The sequence below is a fragment of the Giraffa tippelskirchi genome, chromosome 5 (assembly GCF_054371585.1).
Source record: "Giraffa tippelskirchi isolate mGirTip1 chromosome 5, T2T-mGirTip1v1.2.pri, whole genome shotgun sequence".
NCBI lineage: Eukaryota > Metazoa > Chordata > Mammalia > Artiodactyla > Giraffidae > Giraffa > Giraffa tippelskirchi.
The window spans coordinates 101,482,833-101,498,335 of record NC_137279.1 but is presented as its reverse complement, the minus strand read 5'-3'; the positions used below and the strand labels follow the sequence as shown (position 1 = coordinate 101,498,335).

The window sequence follows — 15,503 nt, the reverse complement described above, 5'->3', positions numbered from 1 at the left end:
ACTCCTAGATCCCTTTCCTCCCTGGCCACACCAATCACCAACTAGAGAAGCCAAGAGAGAAGGTGGAGAGAACAGAGCTACTCAGCCCACCAACCAGAACTCCCATAGCTTTTCTCACTCTAGAAAGGGCTATTGCCTGACAATCCCCAACCAAGGACCCTCAGACTCCTAGGCTTCAGGGAGGAGAAGCTTTAGGAAATCCACCACTTCTGTGCAACCCACTTGCAGATATTCAGTCATTAGCTATCAAGTTGGACACCATTCAGTGCTTGTCCTACCTGACCACAAGTCACAGCTAGTTTCCACCCAGGAAAGGGAGAACATGAGGCCGACATACCGTCTCAGGTTTCTCCAGAACTTGCTGAAGCTCCCTGTGTCCCTCCCATGCTGAAATGCTGGCTCCATATCTCCTCACTCACCTCCTTCCTACTTGTAGAGTGAGGCCTACTATGCAGGCCTGCAAGCCTGTAATTGCCCAGGTGCAACACCAAAGAAACACAGCCCATAGACAGTGACAGAGACAACAACCATTCAGTGGATAGAGAATCTTATAATTCCTAAACAAAGGGTCCTAGAGTGACATGCCCCAGTATTCAGCAAACAGCTGGCAGAACAAGGCAGCGATCTTCACTGCTGGGGCCGAGGGCGGAATTGAGGGGAGACTACAATGTATAGGGACCATCGATGTCTGATTGGCTCACCAGTCACCAGGGAAACCAGAGGCTGGGGTCGGGGCAACCGCATAGTTGGTTACTGACTAAGCCGTATAATTAAGGGGCTACAAATCGGGAAAGCAGTATGGCAAGCCTGTATATTGTCACCCTGCTTATTTAACTTATTTGCAGAGTACATCATGAGAAATGCTGGGCTGGATGAATCACAAGCTGGAATTAAGATTGCCAGGAGAAATGTCAATAACCTCAGATATGCAGATGACACCACCCTTATGGCAGAAAGCAAAGAAGAACTAAAGAGCCTTTTGATGAAAGTGAAAGAGGAGAGTGGAAAAGGTGGCTTAAAACTCACTCTTCAGAAAACTAAGGTCATGGCATCTGGTCCCATCGCTTCATGGCAAATAGATGGGAAAACCATGGAAAGAGTGACAGACTTTAGTTTTAGGGCTCCAAATCACTGCAGATGGTGACTGCAGCCATGAAATTAAAAGACACTTGCTCCTTGGAAGAAAAGTTATGACCAACCTAGGCCGCATAGTATAAAACAGAGACATTACTTTGCCCACAAAGGTCCATCTAGTCAAAGCTATGGTTTTTCCAGTAGTCATGTATGCATGTGAGACTTGGACTATAAAGAGAGATGAGTGGTAAGGAATTTATGGTTTTGAACTGTGCTTTTGGAGAGGACTCTTGAGTGTCCCTTGGACTGCAAGGAGTTCCAACCAGTCCATCCTAACGTACGTCAGTCCTGAATATTCATTGGAAGGAGTGATGCTGAAGCCGAAACTTCAATACTTTGGCCGCCTGATTTGAAGAACTAGCTCATTTGAAAAAATCCTGATGTTTGAAAGATTGAAGGTGGGAGGAGCAGGGGATTTTGGAGGATGAGATGGTTGGATGGCATCACCATCTCAATGGACATGAGTTTGAGTAAACTCCAGGAGTTGGTGATGGCAGGGAGGCCTGGCGTGCTATAGTCAATGAGGTCACAAAGAGTCACGCATACCTGAGCAACTGGACTGAATTGAACTGATAATTAAGGGGATTGGATAGTCATGTGGGTGAAGGAATGGCTGGTGAAGGAGAATGAATAGATAGCAAGAGAACGGTCATTTTGAATGACTTGACCTTACAATTTTGTCTGGAGGTGCCAGCAAAATTTCCTTCAGTTTCCCCAAGACTGTCCACAGGGCACCCACTGCTGAGCCTCATTTCCTGTGCGGATGGAGTGGGGTTTGGATCCAACCTAAGTGTTGATTGGTTGAGTCAATAGATCAACATTAACAATTTTTATTTACAAATACTTACTGAATAATCATAGAAGATTCAGAATATGGTTCAAAAGGATTAAGTCCAGAATGAAAGAATGTTTATGGAAAAGGAAAAAGACACCAAAGAGATATTTCTAAATTAGCCTCCTCAAGCAAGAGGCGTGAGAGGAAAGGTCACTGCTTGGGAAGATAACAAACCCATAGAAAAGGGAAAAGGCAGAACTACTAAACTACCAGGGCTTCCCTGGTGGCTCAGTGGTAAAGATCCAGGAAAGGGAGGAACACGAGGACTATGAACATTCTCAGGTTTCTGCCAATGCAGGGTAGGAGGCACAGGTTCAATACCTGGGTTGGGAAGATCCCCTGGAGGAAGAAATAACAAACCAATCCCATATTCTTGCCTGGAGAGTCCTATGGACAAACGAGCCTGGCGGGCTACAGTCCATGGGGTAGAAAAGAGTCAGACAGGAACACGCACCTATGCACCCTTACATAAACAAAGCCAGGATGGTAAATGTGGTCCTTCCGTGGAACTTGCCTTATAAAGAAGGTGGCACCAACATTTTAAGTTGTCTGGGATCTTGAGAACCAGACGTGCTCCATCCACGTCCAGAGCTCCTGACTTTTGGTCACCTATCCCTGGGGTTGACCTAAGGCCTGTGCTGCCTTAGTTGCCTGGGGAGGTGGAGCCATCTTACTCCGTCCCCTCCAGACAAGAATCTAACCAGAAAGAAATGTATTTGTGCTTCTCGGCCTGGTGGAAAAGATTCCCTCATCTTCCTCTCAGACTGCTCAGCCCTCTCCTTTGCTGGCCTGCTTTGTGTGGGAGTGGGAGGGGGATATGGTAGTGGGAGTGATCCAAGAGGAGCAGCAAGAGGGAGGAGGAGTGAGAACAATAAAACACTGGTGAGGTGCTAGTGAGGACAGGGAGGAGAAGGGAAAACAGAGGCAGAATAAGGAGGAGGATGAGCAGAGCTTGAATGCCAAGGTGCTCTAGTCTCTGGTCCCAGAATGGCAGCTGCCCTCTCTTGAACTTCCCTTGAGTTTATCCTGGACACACACAGTGGGCATCCACACACACACACACACACACACACGCACACACCCCAGCTGCTCTCACATCCTCCAATCTTCTTTATTCACAGAAGAGCAGCCTCTCAGCCCCCGCCCCCTCCCACCCCCAGATTCTGGGAGTTCTTTCCTTTTTCCCCCGAGCCTCCGCAGAATTAGGCACAGATTCTTCATCAGCACCCAAACCCTTGTCTACGGTTGTGGAGAGTCCAGAGCATAGAAATCATCCGGTAGAAGAGGAAATGCAGGCCACATGGGGTATTGGGTCACCCCGCAGAATGACCAGCTGTCCCAGGCCATTCTGGGTTGTTATTTTTGAAGATGTCAAACTCATTCAAAAGAAACTCCAAGATCCTTGTTGCAGGCCATTGCTGCATGTAGCAAATTATGCTGTGCTGCGTGCTGTGCTTAGGTGCTCAGTCATGTCCAAATATGCTATGAAATCTCAAACCGGGTGATGACTGCTTGTTTGAAACTCATGGATAAGGCTTTAAAAGGCAAAGCAGGTGGTGAGTGCTAATTACTGGGAATCAACAAGACTGGGGCAGATCCCAAAAAGGGCTAGGTAGGAGAAGCTGCTTAGGTCAATGACTAATTGACCTCCTATATTAGTCAGCTTGGGCTTCAAGAAAAAATGCTATGGATTGGGTGGCTTGACCCGAAATCTGTTTTCTCACAGTTCTGAGAAGTCCAAGATCATGGTTGGAACTTCTCAGCAATTCAGTTTCTGGTGCAAGCTCCCTTCCTGGCTTGCAGATAGTCCTGGCCTGGCTGGGTCCTCACAAGGTCTTTCCTTGTTGCTTGAGCTGGGGTAGGGCAGGGGCCCAAGCTCTCTGCTATCACTTCATTTAAGGATACATCCTATCAGATCAGGGCCCCAAAGCTATGATCTCATTTAAATTTCATTACATCCTTCAAAGTTCCTTCCCTAGATACAGCTTCACTGGGGATTAGTGTCCAAGATATGAATGTGTGGGGGGTGAGGGGAGGGAAACACATATACTCAGCTCCTAACACCCTCCCCAGCCTCCTCCCCCCATGAAGGCATTTGCAGCTCTCAGCTCTGATCCCTGGGAACTGCCCAGGCACTGGGTCCTCAGATTCCTCTCCCCACAGACATGTTCCTTCTCTCTCTCTGACTCACATGCCTCAGTACAGGGCCCAGCTGTTGACTGCTGACCCTCAGAAACAGTGGACTGACTTGCTTTCACCTGGATCACTTTCAGAATGGAGCAGCCACCACTGACTGATATGCTTGCAGAAATGTGTTCACTCTGGAGCCTGGCTGTGGTGGTAGACTAATGCTTCCCCAAAGATGTCCACAACTGGGCCCCTGGAGTTTGTGATTATGTTACTTGACATGGCAAAAGAGACTTTGTTGGTGTGATTAAATTAAGCATCTTGAGATGGGGGCTCCATGGAAACACAAAGGTTCATATAGACAAAAGAAGGAGACTTGGTGTCAGAATAATGTGTTGTGAGAAGAACGTGATCAGCTGTAACTAGCTTTGAAGATCAAAGGGGCCTAGGAGAGTAGAATGTAGGCATCTTCTAGAGGCTGGACAAGGCAAAGAAAGATTCTCCAGGAAGAATCACCACAACCCAACTGTCACTTTGATTTCTGCCCAGGGAGATGCATCTTGGATTTCTGATCTCCAGAGTCAGAAAATAATGAATGTGTGTTGTTTTAAGCCGCTAAGTGTGTAGGAACATATTAAGTAGCAATAGGAAACTCCTACAGTGGACAGCGGTGGGTAAAGAATACTTAAAGTCAGTGTGCAGGACGAGTCGTGTCAGCTGTTCAAAGAAAGGCCAGTTCTTCCTGCAAGTGACCTGGGTGCCGAGTTCAAGATTCTCCCTCCAGGCTAGTCCCCTTCCCCCTGAAGCCAAATGCACTTCAAGGATCAAGTTCCTCCACTCCTTGGTCTCTGGTCTGAAAGGCAAGCTGGTTGCCTTCTCCAGCCTTCCCACTCCCTGCCCTCAGGTCTAACCCACTCTTACCCAGTAAGAGAAAACAAACAAACCTCATTCTTTAAGCAAACACGTCATCTTTCTATCCCTTATTTGGGTCATCAGCTTCTTTTTCAGAATCTTCCACTTTTGTATTCTGTATGGTGAGAAAAGGAAAAACATGGCCCCTGGGAGACCATGAGGATGAAGTCAGAAGGTGCACAGAAAATGCACCAAGTAGAACTTTGAGATCTAACTCTTGGCAGCTACAAACTGCCACTTGCCATCTACCTTTACAAGGTTTAATGCTGCAGCTGTTGATTTTCAACACCCCCTGAAAGGATTTCAGGGTGGAGAGCCGAAAGGAGCCCACTCTGTGCTGTGGGAAAAACTGGCAGAACAAGTCTTCAGATAGTGATGTATTTTCAGGAGCCGATTTTATGACCCAAATATCTCCTAGTACCTAGAAAAGCACAAAAATCCTTCACGGTGACATGCGATCCTCACGACTAGCAGTAACCTTCTGCAAAACATCTGCACTTGAATGCATGTCCTCTCCCTTCACCAAGATCACACATACACTGACCTTCGCCCCTGCCTTTGTGGAGCAAGTTCTCAGAGCTATCTGAGATGCTGCCTCCTGAGCTCCTCATTTTGCCCCCAATAATACTTGAACTCACAACTCTCACGCTGTGCATTTTTGAAAGTTAGCACCCTGACTCTATATGCCTACACACATAACACATACTCACGCTTTATTTTGTTCCTACAAATATATATTTACATCCATTGTTTTACAACTTATTATTTCTTAAAACAAAATTGGATCAGCATAACAGAGGGCCACAGAATTACTATTCTCAGCGTGTCACCCAGAACAAAGGTTAAGAATACAAAGAGGCTGGCTAAATTCCCCTCCATCTCAACTAAAGAAGAAAGGGTCTGTTTCCACTGATTTCTGGGCTCCCTAAGCTGTGGGGAATCATGACGTCCCTTCTCCTTCAGCAGCCGGCTTGCCCATTGGTCCTCTCAGCAGGGGTGGGAGGGGAGATGAGGGGCCTGGGACAGGGCGTGGGTTGGAGGAGAGGAACCGCCTTACAGGTCCTGAATGGGGTGGGCTTATGTAAATTTGCAGCGGAAGCGGTACAGTTCCCGGCCTGCCATTTTGCCGGTTGTGGGAAGTTTTTCCGAGATACTCTTGAATTTTATTAGAAGAGTTGTTAGGAGTGCCTGAGAGGCGCGAGAAACGATGGGGTGCGGAGGGTGGCGGAAGAGATGGCGGCAATAGCAAAGTGAGCGTGTGCGAAAGTGTACGGGTGTGAGGCTGTACGGGCGGCCGGCCAAGACTTTCCATACTTAGCTGGCAGAGAAGATAGCACGATCGCGAAGGTGGTTCTCCCAGAGCGAGAGTCACCCATTCTACGGCGGGTGTGTTGACCTCTGCGATTTCCCCGAATGGGGGGAAAGGCGACTGCGTAATTTGTGGTAGTGGGGGACTGCGTGCGCGCCTTCTCTTGGTAACTGCGGTCTTAACGATAGAAGTGATTTCTACTTGAGCGTGTTTTTTTCGGGGCTCAGGCGATAGTAAACCATCTCTCGGTAATACAGAAGACCCTCGGAAAAATTTTTCTAGAATAAAAAATGGTATTTCGCTCCAATGCCGTACTTTGGGAAAGCTCAAGAATGGAAGGGAGAGCCTTGTAGGCTACAGTCCGCGAGGTGGCAGTGTTCAGCTGAGCAGTGCAGGCACTCTTCCCTCCAGCTTAATTTAGTTCTTCTGTGTCTGATGGTCTCGATTCCAGCTTAATTTAGTTCTTGTGTGTCTGAGGGTCTCGAACCATCCCAGCTTCCGTCGTTCTCTTCTTTCCACCTTCAATGTTTCCCAGCATCAGTTCAGTTCAGTCACTCAGTCGTGTCCGACTCTTTGGGACCTCATGAATTGCAGCACGCCAGGCCTCCCTTCCCTCACCAGCTCCCGGAGTTTACCCAAACCCGTGTCCACCGAGTCGCTGATGCCATCCAACCATCTCATTCTCTCTCGTCCCCTTCTTCTCCTGCGCCCAATCCTTCCCAGCGTTAGGCTCTTTTCCAATGAGTCAACTCGTCGCACGAGGTGACCAAAGTATTGGATTTTCGGCTTCAACATCAGTCCTTCCAATGAACACCCAGGACTGATCTTTAGGATGGACTGGGCGGATCTTCTTGCAGTCCAAGGGACTCTCAAGAGTCTTCTCCAACACCACAGTTCACAAGCATCAATTCTGCGGCGCTCAGCTTTCTTCACCGTCCAACTCTCACATCCATACGTGACCACTGGAAAAACCATAGCCTTGACTAGACGGACCTTTGTTGGAAGAGTAATGTCTCTGCTTTTCAATATGCTATCTAGGTTGGTCATAACCTTCCTTCCAAGCATCAGGGTCCTTTCCAATGAGTCCAGGAGGTACCTCAAAGGTTGTATCTTGTCAGCCTATTTACGTGCAGAGTACATCATATAAAGTACAAGACTGGGTATGCGGATGACACCATCCTTATGGCAGAAAGCAGAAAAAGCGAGAGTGAAAACAGTTGGCTTAAACCTCAACATGCAAAAGACAAAAATCACGATATCTGGTCCCATCAGTTCAGTTCAGTTCATTCGCTCAGTGGTGTCCAACTCTTTGCGACCCCGTGAACGCCAAGCCGCCCTGTCCACCACCAACTCCCAGAGTCCACCCAAACCCATGTCCATAGATTCGGTGATGCCATCCAAGCATCTCATCCTCTGTCGTCCCCTGCTCCTCCTGCCCTCAATCTTTCCCTGCATCAGGGTCTTTTCAAATCAGTTGGTGACAGGTGGAGGAAACGAGGGAAACAGTGACAGACTTCTTTACTTAGGCTCCAAAGTCACTGCAGAGGGTGACTGCAGCCATGAAATTAAAAGACGCTAGCTCCTTGGAAGAAAAGCTACTGCAAACCTAGACAGTGTATTAGAAAGCAGAGACATTAATTTGCCAAGAAACGTCCCTCTAGTCGAAGCTATAGTTTTTCCAGTGGTCATGGATGGATGTGAGTTGAATCATAAAGAAGAAGAAATGAAGTTGCTCACTCCTGTGCGACTCTGCCATTCCACAGGCTGTAGCCTACCAGGCTCCTCTGAAGCAAGAGTACTGGAATGGGTTGCCATTTCCTTCTCCAGGGGATCTTCCCGACTTGGGGATCAAACCCAGGTCTCCTGCATTGCAGGCAGATGCTTTACCCTCTGAGCCACCAGGGAAGCCCAAAGAAGGCTGAGCGCAAAGAATTCATGCTTTTGAACTGGAGTGTTGGAGGAGACTCTTGGACTGCAAGATCAAACCAGTCAATCCTAAAGGAAATCAGTCCTGAATATTCATTAGAAGGACTGATGCTGAAGCTGAATCTCCAATAATTTGGCTACCTGGTGCGAAGGGCCAACTCACTAGAAAAGACCCTGGTGCTGGGAAAGGTTGAAGGCAAGAGGAGAAGAGGACAACAGAGGATGAGAGGGTTGGATGGCATTACCAATTCAGTGGACATAAGTTTGAGTAAGGTCTGGGAGGTGGTGAAGGGCGGGGAAGCCTGGCGTTCTGCAGTCCGTGGGGTCGAAATGAGTCGGACACGACAGAGCGGCTGAACAACAAAACAGACCCATACTTTGCACCGCTCAACGCTTACAGAATTTGGCACATTTGAACAGTCCTGTTACTGCTGTAAACCGTTCTTTGTGCCTAACTCATTTGGGCTCGCAGTTCCTCCACCGGCATGGTGCAACGGTTTGGGAAGGCGGATCCCTGGCTTCTGGTCTGGTTCCGACCAGAGCAAAGGTCATGTCTCCTCACAAAGCCGGTGGTGGCCCGCGAGTCTACCCTTGGACCTGGGGTACCAGGCATGGGACATCCCACGAAGCCTCAAAGGCTCTTCTGAGGACGTGCAGAGTTCTCAGGGCAGCGGGAAGAGGACACTTGCAAAGAGGGAAGGGACTTTCTTATTTCCTGGCGGGAATTTTACCTCAGGGCAGAAAACTCTAGAAATGCCGGCAGAGCAGATGCATTTGGGGGAGGCCTAAAAGCCCCTCCCCGTCGCTCACCCGGAATGGGTCTCCTCCCATTCCACCATGTCCAAAGCTGTAGAGACGGCCGCCGGCCCGGCGAGTCAGGCGCCCCCTGGCGTCGTGGAGGAAGCGGCAGGCGGCGGAGTGACGAGAGCGCCGGGAGGGAGGAGGTCCTGGGACCGCGCGGCTGAGAGCCACACGGCTCAGCGGCGGGAGAGCGAGAAGGTCGTGTTTCCACGGTGTAGTGGTCAGCACTTTGGACTCTGACTCCAGCGATCCGAGTTCGAGTCTCGCTGGGACCTTTCTCTTTAGGCCGCACGCAGAGTCTTTTACTGGCGCAGCCGGAACTCAGTCTCCCCCTGAAAGCGAACTCGCGCTTCAGATGCGCGCTGAGTGGACCTACTCTTCCGCCCCAGCGCCCAACTCGTTCTGCTCTCGGGACCAGGACGCCTAGGTCCCGCGAAGGAGGCCCTGGGCCCCCGTGATCTGCCACCTCCCCCTCAGCAGTCGAGATCTGAGACCTGCTGCTCTGAGAGGCGCAGACCTGTGGACAATGGAGGGGGCGGGGCGGGGGACCAGCCCCTGGCGTCCCCGCAGGACCCTGCGGCTCTGCCGCTCAATGGTCCTCGGAGGCCCGGCCCCCGCCCTCTCCCAACTCGTTCTGCTCTCGGGACCAGAACGCCTAGGTCCCGCGAAGGAGGCCCTGGGCCCCCGTGATCTGCCACCTCCCCCTCAGCAGTCGAGATCTGAGACCTGCTGCTCTGAGAGGCGCAGACCTGTGGACAATGGAGGGGGCGGGGCGGGGGACCAGCCCCTGGCGTCCCCGCAGGACCCTGCGGCTCTGCCGGTCAATGGTCCTCGGAGGCCCGGCCCCGCCAACAGAGGGCGCGGCGACCGAACCACTGCCACCCCCTGTCGGGTCACCCTGGGTCTTAGGGTAAAAGGCAGAAGCTGCGCCCACTGAGTCCTGCCCCACGAGGGGGCTTCGGACCGCACGTCTTGGCCCTGTGAATAATGGTCCGGGGGCTGTGATGTCATTGACCAGCCAGGGTGACAGCTTTCTGGGCGGGGTTCCAGACCTGAATGGGAAGTACTATATTTTATTCAGGTACCCTATTATTCGCAGTTTTGATTGATCCTGTTCCAGAACTTCTCGCTCTTAAGTCTCCTTTGGACAGGAAAAACCGCTGTTAGGCTAAGACTTGAACCTTGACTCCAGGAAATCTTGGCCTTTCATCCCAAACTCAGCCAGGAAGAAGAGTCTGGGCAGTGTATTCCAGCGTCTGAGATCAGGGGTCGCTCACCCAGTTCCACCCAGGCCTTTGAGACATTTGCAGACCTTATAGGGCTAGAATAGTGAATACAGACTATTTAGTTAGATTTGAGTTGGAAACAGCATTCACTTTCTATCATTATAAAATTGATGTTTTAAATGTCACTTCTAGACATTGGAAACACGATGTAACTTTTGTGGAACAACCATATGGATGAGAACTATAAAACAATAATTTATACGTACCCTGGAACAGTTACAAAATTTCAAAAACAAACTCTTTCCTTAATTGTGTTATTATTGGCATTGTTGGTATTTATTCTTTTTTTTTTTTTTATAAATTTTTCTTATTCCAAATGATGTGGGGATAAGCAAAGGAGATGGTATGAAATCTTGTATTTCCTTTACTCCCAGTGCCCTTAAACACAAAAACACTGGTGTATGGAAAAGAGTCAGATGAAAGATAAACATTCAGTAAAGCCTGACGTTCTGAATTTGAGTATGTACATTCATACAAAGATGAGTATGTATTTCCTAGCTCTGTCCACTGCAAACGCCTAGAAATCAACCAAATCCAGTAAGCATCTTAAGGTTACAATTGGATTTGGGAATAACATTTTGCACAAACAGAAACCAGAGATTCTTAGAAAAATGACTGAGTCCAGGTGAGGAGCAGAAAATCTTCAGGATAAAAGAGAAGCACCTCTTCATACTGTTATCAAGAAAGGTCTCAAATACTATTAGAAACTTTTCAAAAGAATTGAGGAGCCAGCTTAAAGTCACGTTCACTGCCAAAAGAGAGATAATTGGAGTATTGGTAAGAGCTATATTGCAATGAATTGAACTACTTCACGGTGTTTGCAAGTTTGAATTCATATTAGCACACAGGGGTAAAAAAGAAATAAAGGAATCGGTGACCACAGAGGATTCTTGGGGAAATGCTCATTAAGCTGCAGTTTTCTTTACAGAAGCTACCACTAAGTAACTACATAGTATTTGGTCTTTAGGAGAAGTTTCTTTTCATGCAAGTATTCCAGTTAAATACTACATGATGATGCAATATCACCACTTAGTGCCACATAATCAGTTAATGGATTGAGAAGTCTTGAACTGAAAGGACTGGTAATACTATTTGAAGAAACACACAGAACTTGATGGGCCTCCTCCTCAGAGAGTGCACACCACTTCTGAAGAAGTCTTGCTAGGACTGCAAGTGTGAATCTCATCAGTCTCTGCATCTACAGGTCCAAACTAGGGACCACTAGACATATGGCTGTCAAATAGTTACAAAGGAGTAGGACGGAGGACCTGGATTTTAATTTATAATTCATGTGAGTGTAACCTTAAAAGTTGGAGACATGCACAATATTTTTCTATTAAACACAACTTGAAAACATTGGTAGAATTGTATTTCCTTTGTGTGTGCGCTCAGTCGCTCAGTCTTATCCAACTGTTTTGGGCCCATGGATCATATCTCGCCAGGCTCCTCTGTCCATGGGATGTCCCAGGCTAGAATACTGGAGTGGGTTGCCATTTTCTATTCCAGAGGATCTTCGTGACCCAGGGATTGAATCTGCGTTTCTTGTGTCTCCGGCATTGGTAGGCGAGTTCTTGGGAAGCCCCATATTTCCTTTAAAGTATATATAGCATTATCAGCTATGTAGGAGATTATTTTTCCATTATTGTGTTCTTATACTTTTTAGTTGTCAATGTGGTTGCTAGAAAATTTTAAACTACGTGTGTGACTTGCATCTTTGTTACATTACAGCACTGCTCTATATTCTACCACCAAAAAGGAAGAATGAAGGAGAGAAACATTTATTAAAGTACCTAGTATACAATTTAGACTGTGGGAATGCTACAGAAAAACCAAGTCCGTTTCTTCAACAAATGAATGAGTTAAAGCGGAAATCAGGACAGCAATAGACCAAGAGAGATGGAGAGTGAGTGAGAGAGAGAGCAAGGAAGGGAGGAAGGAAAGAAGAAATTGAAGGTAAGCATACATGTAAGAGACTTAAATGCTTTATCTTAGTGATTATACTTTGTGGACTTTATTTGCCTCCAAAAAAGAATACTAACGTAGAAACAATAATGGAGGAGGGGGGCTTCCCTGGTTAAGAATTTGCCTAGCAGTGCGGAGGACACGGGTTTGATCCCTGGTCCAGGAAGATCCCACATGCTGTGGGGCAACGAAGCCCACAAGCCGCAACAACTGAGCACATGGGCAGCAACTCCTGAAGCCCAAGAAACCGGCAAACCACAACAAGAGAGTGGCTCCCCCTCTCCACAGCTAGACAAACCCTGCGCCACGCTATGAAGACCCAGGGCGGCCATAAAGAAAGAAAGAAATTAAAAAAAAAAAAACCTATGTGATCAAATAAGCTGAAAAAATGCTGCATGGTAGACAATGGAACATTTGAATAGTCTTTCATGATATTAAAGATTTTGAATTAATTTATGATTATAATGCCGTGATGATATACTTTCAAAAAGAGTTCTCATTTAGGGGAAACACGCAGACATAATTATAGATGAAACATGATGTCTGAGATTTCCTTTTAAAAAGACAGGAAAAGGTAAGTGCATGGATTGTAGTACGACAGTATAAGCTGGTAATTGTAGACCATGCTTGACAAAGATGGGAGGGTTCTGTTGTGTCTATTTTGTGTACTATTCAAATTTGAGATTTGAAAAAGAATGATAGGAGAACACAGGTCCACCTAGAATAATAGCAGCTGAATCTCTCAACATACAATTCCAAGGGCTAGGGACTAACAGAGAGAGTCAAGGACACCATTCAAAACCCTGCGCCAAACAACCAGGGACCAGAGAACACTGTGGACAGGACTTGGTTTGTATACAGCTGGGTCTGGGAGGCACACAGCAGCGGAGGGATCAACAAACACCCTGCACATAGGGCAGAGCACGGCACGGAGGAGGACTCCCGACAGAGCTCAGGTAAAATAACTCACAGAAAGAGCATGTGGATAAACTCAGGGGGATGTCTGAGACCTGGTTGGCTCTAGCTCTGGTGACTGGGGAATTGATAGGAAGGGGTTCAACAGTGCAGAGAACCAGAGGGTGACAATCTTGAGGAGGCACAATTACTGGGATCAGGTGTGAGACCAAGCTGAAGGGAGCATCCTTTGGACACTCGTGGTGATGAAAAAAGAATGGTGCAACTGGCAGAAATTAAAGGTCCTACTGGAAGAAACAGAATCCCCAAATCAAGAGACACACCATGCCTTTCCCCCAAGCCTTAACTCTGCTAGAGTAATTGCACAAGACAGACCTAGAACAAAGAAATCAGCTAAGCCACTCACAGCACTAATCCCTTCTGACCTGGAACAACTGTTTCTCATTCAGGTAACCTAGTCATGTGAAAATGAAAACTATAGAGCAGACATTTCTTCCAAGGTGACAGAAGAAAAAAGTGTAAAATGAGAGTCAAAAATTTCAGCAAATGAAAAGATTGCCTCAAAATCAATCAAAACACATTGGAAAATGTAAAATGGCATCCATATTTTGAATTGATCTGAACAAAGCATTCAAAGATACATACACATGGAAAAAACTTCAGTATTTTATGTAAGAAACACAGAACGTGAGATACAAGTGCGCAGGAAAGAAGAAATGAGAAATTGGAACTGGCAGAGATTTAAAAAATTGAAGGTAAAGAAAATCCTTTGAAAAAAAAAGGCTAAATGACAAGGTACATAGAGAACATATTTATCGAAACATATCAGGGACACTGCATGAAAAATGAAAGCATCAAACAGAATAGAAATGAACAAAAGATAGTGAGAAAGGATCAGAGAGAAAGTCATAGAGACCTAGGGGAAATAGACCTGGAACGGTCAGTTCTAAGACCTATCCTAGTAGAGCTGAGAGACTTTTTTTGAAAAAGAAAAATGGTCCTGAAGCTCCAGACCACCCTTTGCCCTCAGTGAAGAAAAATCAATTTACATTCTGCATCTCAGCAGAACTTATAAAGTAAACATTATTTTTTTAAAAAAGTCAATAGAACTCATTGTGGACAAGTTCTTTATATTTAGCCAAGCTGTCTGTGCTGTATTAAAGCAACAGAAAACAAGTATTAAACATATCAAACTTAAGGAATCCTCAGTCCATCATGAGAAATCTTTAAAGACAAACTCTGCTCATCAAGAATTGACAGGAAACTATGGGTTTTGTACATCTGGTCATCACTGAATATATGTGATTGTAGATTTAAGCCACTGTGTCGTGGGCCCTGCCCTGGGGGCAGCCTAGGTACACCCTCAAACTTCTGCAGGGAGGCTGCTAGTACTCCCAGAGTGGGACAGCCATCTTGTGCCACCAGGGGGTCGAAAGGACCCAGTGGGCCCCTCCTCCAGCTCCTACCTCTATCCTACCAATTAGCACATTAAAAAAAAAAAAGCTAGGAAAAATACAGTATATAAAGGGTAAGACAGAAGGAAAAAGCAGAACAATGTCCTTGATCTTCACGGTAGTAAAAAGTTGATGTTGATAGATAACATTTAAAATGTTTTAAATATTAGAAATGAGACAAAATACTAAAGGACTAACGTGTCAGAAATTTTAGTGCACTAACTAGCTACCAGGCCTTCCAAATCCCAAGCAAAACACACAGACACAAACAAATATGCATACACAAATAAAATAAAATAACAGAGAAAGAAACACAGAAGATACAATCTACTACAAATGGTAAACATAGATTAAAAGATGCGAGAGGTGTTTAAGATACAAAACTGAATAGGGAGAAACAGAGGGGCTTCCCTGGTAGCTCAGCTGGTAAAGAATCTGCCTGCGATTCAGGAGACCCCGGATCGATTCCTGGTTTTGTAGGATTCCCTGGAGAAAGGACAGGATACCCACTCCAGTAGTCTTGGGCTTTCCTGGTGGAATCTGCCTGAAATGGTGGACACCTGGGTTCGATCCCTGGGTTGGAAAGATCCCCTGAAGTAGAGCATGGCAACCCACTCCAGTATTCTTGCCTGGAGAATCCCCATAGACACAGGAACCTGGCGGGCTACAGTCCGTGGGGTTGCAAAGAGTCGCACACAACTGAGTAACTAAGCACAGCACGGCACATGAGAAACAAGAGTATTTATATGAATAAAATCAATCATGTTAATAGTGGACTGTGGATGGGAGAGGGGTGGGAAGGAGGTTCAAGAAGGAGGGGACATATTTATACTTATGTTTGA

The 15,503-nt window shown here is 46.8% G+C and overlaps 1 protein-coding gene, 1 long non-coding RNA gene and 1 other non-coding gene across 3 annotated transcripts in view; 2 read left to right on the top strand and 1 right to left on the bottom strand.

Annotated features, from left to right (window-relative positions):
- LOC145504747 (NBPF family member NBPF20-like) overlaps window positions 1-15,503 on the bottom strand; it is a 532,650-nt gene that overhangs the window by 112,156 nt on the left and 404,991 nt on the right. The gene's annotated exons all lie outside the window — the stretch shown is intronic.
- The window catches only part of LOC145504770 (uncharacterized), a 119,092-nt gene that overhangs the window by 99,325 nt on the left and 4,264 nt on the right, over window positions 1-15,503 (top strand). The window contains exon 2 of the long non-coding RNA XR_014052469.1: window positions 12,059-12,283. This is a non-coding gene — a long non-coding RNA (uncharacterized LOC145504770). The remainder of the gene's footprint in view (window positions 1-12,058; window positions 12,284-15,503) is intronic.
- Window positions 6,319-6,483, top strand: LOC145508173 (U1 spliceosomal RNA). The gene has a single exon (XR_014055425.1). It is a non-coding gene; the product is annotated as a U1 spliceosomal RNA (small nuclear RNA).